This window comes from Apium graveolens, chromosome 3, assembly GCF_009905375.1.
Source record: "Apium graveolens cultivar Ventura chromosome 3, ASM990537v1, whole genome shotgun sequence".
NCBI classification, from domain to species: Eukaryota; Viridiplantae; Streptophyta; class Magnoliopsida; order Apiales; family Apiaceae; genus Apium; species Apium graveolens.
The window spans coordinates 146,030,333-146,034,681 of NC_133649.1; positions in this window are offsets into that span (position 1 = coordinate 146,030,333).

Consider the following 4,349-nt stretch of genomic DNA (forward strand, 5'->3'; position numbering starts at 1 on the left):
TTATAATTTAGGACTCAGATAAAAATCATCATCGCCCACCGTCCGCTCGTAATAAGTCATCGCGGTACGGCAGCAAAATTCTCGGGGTACCCGGTAATTCGGATTCCAACCGAAAATTTCACCGATTACAAAATAATTTTCCTCGTACAAAAATATATTTTTATCACCAATATTAATCATTTAATTTCCTGCAGAAAAATTCAGTAAAAGGATTAAAATAGAAATTATCAACACGCGCGTATACACGCACCCAACACAGCATAACGGAAAATTAATAACCCAGGCGGCAACAGGAATGCAATCGGCAACAGATACACACAACAAACAGCACAACAACCCACATATACACATATAAACATATATATACGTATGTAAGCAAGAACATGACACAAATGGAAAAGCCAAGGCCGACCGGAACTCCGGCGGCGGCTTACCGGAGAGAGGCAAGGGCGGCAAAGCGGAGGGAAAGATATCAGGGAAGAGAAAGAGGGAGGGGAGGGAAGTCGCGTGAGAGAGAGAGAGACTATGAGAGAGATTGAGCAGGAGAGAGAGAGAGGAGAAAGGGAGAGAGAGAATCAGAGAGAGAAATCGATATGAGAGATTGATTACCTGAAATGAACAAACGTGTTACCCGATTAAAACCCCCCCTTATGCTGTTTTTTTCCTCTTTTTTTCGATTATAAACCCTGCAACACAATATTACCTGACCCGCACACTAATTATTTAACGAACAATTTACGGGTAATTAAAACTCGAACATTAATAAAATATTTTATAACATATCACAAATAACTAAAAGTTAATAAAAATAGGATTTTCGAAATTTTAAAATAATTTTTGAAACACAATTTATACCTGTTTTTAACGAATAAACGAAACAACGCGCAGGTGAAATTTATCTCAAAAATTACCAAAAAAATTTTAAAAATTCTCGGAATATCCAAACTTAATAAAATAAAATTTTCATGATTTTTGAAATATGTTGGAATTAAATATTGATTTTACAATTGAATGGAATTAGAAAATCATTTAAAATTAAATAATAAATAAAATATTGATTTCTAAATTTTATAAACCCCTAAAAATAATAAATGAAATTATAGAACAACAAAAATTATTTTAGAAATAATTTTAGCATTTTTAGGAATAAATATTCAATAAAATCACTTTAAAATGAATTAAATGTATATAGCTCGATAATTAATTATAAAATTAATCCCCGCGTCCAACAACTCATAAACAATTTATACCACAATGACACACAGCTGACAGAACCACCATATATTTTATTTACTTTATAATTCCATAATTACATTATATATTGGATCCGAAAATATGTTACTTAGCCGCTAAGTAACTGAGAAGACGATACGATTTTAATACCAAATTTGGATAATTATCAAAACAGAGCTTCCTATAAAATACTTTATACCAAGATTAAGGTAATAATGTCTCGTCTTTTGAGAATATGGGTTCTTATCGATATATAAAATGGTTTGCGTCTCGAAAATTTCACACCGGGACTCGTACAGGTCAAACCGTACCCCTGATCGAAAAAGTCAAAACATGAAAAGTGCTCAGAATTATCAGATTAGGTTAGGTAGGAGTTTTCGGAAGAGTTTCGGGTTGTAAAAACGCAAAAACGACTGAAGTGGGACAATTTCTGATTCTAAAAATTAATTTTTATAATTATGTAAAATAATCATTATAAATTCTATAAAATCCTTATTAAATCATATGATTATCCAAAAATTACCAGAAAAATATCAAAATTATCTAGATTTAATTCTGGATAATTAAAAATTAAAATATTCACATTTTCATCAGAAATAAACATCCAAATATTAATATCAATTATCAAATAATTCACCAAAATTCACATTAAATCACATAATAATTATTTATTGATAAAAATAAATACATAATATTTCCCGGGCGTTACAAAATATGTCCAAGAGAACTTTGAGAAATCATCTACAATTACTAGGCAATATCTTTTCCTTCAGATGGACAACGCATTGACTGGTCCAAACAAATCCATGTGCAATAGTTGTAAAGGTTCTTCAATTGTTGAATCAAGCTTCTTTTTGAATGATGCTTTAATCTGCTTTCCTTTCTGGCAGGCATCACACAATCCATCCTTTAAAAACTCCACTTGAGGAATACCTCTAACCAATTCTTTCTTGACTAGCTTATTCATAGTCTTAAAGTTTAGATGGGACAGCTTCTTGTGCCATAGCCAGCTTTCATCTTGACTTGCTTTACTGAGAAGACAAGTTACAGATTCTGCATTTATTGAGTTGAAGTCAGCTAGATACATATTGCCTTTTCTCACTCCAGTGAGAACCACTTTGTTGCTCTTCTTGTTAGTCACAACACTGGCTTCTGCATTAAAAGTAACTAAGTTGCCCCTATCACAAAGCTGGCTGATACTCAACAGATTGTTCTTGAGACCGTCCACTAGGGCAACTTCCTCAATGATGACATTATCTTTTGAAATCAACCATATCCCACAGTATAACCCTTGCTGTCATCTCCAAAAGTAATACTTGGGCCAGCTCTTTCTCTAAAACCAGTGAGCAGGGTGGAATCTCCAGTCATGTGCCTTGAGCAACCACTATCCAGATACCAAGATTCTTTATGTTTCCCTGCACACATCAAAATCAAATCAAGTTGATTTTGGTACCCAAGTTTCCTTGGGTCCTGCCTTGTTAGCCTTTTTCTTTGGTTTCTTAGGTTTGACCTCATTTGACTTGGGTATTTCATATTTATCCTTTGTCATTTGAGTTGGACCTTTGAAACCATTCATCATTGCAGAATTATCATGCATAGGTTGATTAACATGAAAAGGCATACTTTGTGCAAACATGTTATTCCAGTAAGGCATGCTAAATGGCATTTGTGGCATACTAAATGCAGTATAATATGGATTTTGTGTAAATGGCATGTTAGCATACTGTGCAATCAAATCGTGTGCAGACATAACATTGACAGGCATTGTAGGCATGCTGGGAAATGAAGGTGGTGCAGATATAGGAGTAGGCATAACAAGTTTGCAATTAACAGAAAAATGATTAACACTACCACACTTAACATAGATTTTTCTTGGTGCATATTTATCAGGTGTGTAGTTGTTATATTTGTTAATTCCTACTTTCCCATTTCTATTGTTTTTCCTTTTTGACTATGCTTTCACTTCAATTTTCTCCAATATGTCATTCAATTATTTGATTGACAGATGACTTACATTGACCCTTTTGTTCTTATTCACTTGACTTGTTTCTCCTGGAATAAAGTTCCTAGAAACTGATCCATATTTTTCATTCAACTTAGCTAGTTTAGCTTCGCTAACTAGTTTACTTATACTCAACGAATGTGGCTCATTGTCTCTCGACGGATAATCCTTTTGATTATTCGGCGGATAATTTTCATCATCCGTCGAATCAACATCAGTTAAAAGTCCTTCAACCAGATTGGAATCAAGCTTCTCCTTGTTCTTTTTCCAGGCTGCATCACAGAAAGATTCTATACCTTGAACTTTAGTGATTTGAACATGGACATCTCTAAATGATTTCCATGCCTTAATCACTTCCTGTTCTCGTTCAAGTTGCTTTCTTAAAATTTCTTCTTTCTTTAAGGATTTAGTTAGTTCATCCTTAACAATCTTGCATTCTATTTTCAATTTTTTAAACTCAACAAATTGAGTCTCTAGCACATTGTTTCTTTCACTTAAAAACATATTGTTCTCTTTAATTTTATTGTTTTCTTTAGTGAGAGACTTGAGTGTAACACGCATGTGATATAACTCAGTAGACATGTCATTTATGGCATCATTAAACTCAGCTTTAGATAAATGAGCTAGGTTGGTAGTGATTACCTGATTGCTTGATGAACTTGTCTCTGTTTCATCTGATTTGGCCACAAGTGCTAGATTGACATAGCTTGTATCTTCATCCTCTTCCAATCCATCTACAGCCCAATCATTTTTTTGTGTAATGAAAGCCCTTTTCTTTTGCTTGAGCAACTCAAAGTATTTCTGCTTCTAATCAACAGCCTCAAACTTTTTTTTACCAGAATCAGGCTTTCTATATTCACTAGCAAAATGACCTGCCAAGCCACACTTAAAACATTTAAATTTAGACTTATCAATCATGTTTCTGTTTGACTTGGCTACTCCAAAATTCTTCTTGAATTTGAGCTTGGCAAATCTCCCGGATAGAAAAGCAAGATGCTCATCTATGTAATCCATGTCATCTTGACTAAGCTGGTCTTCATGTCCAGCTACTAGTCCCTTTCCTTTGCCTTCACAAACTCTTAAGTTTGGTGCAGATTCAATAGCTTCAACCTTT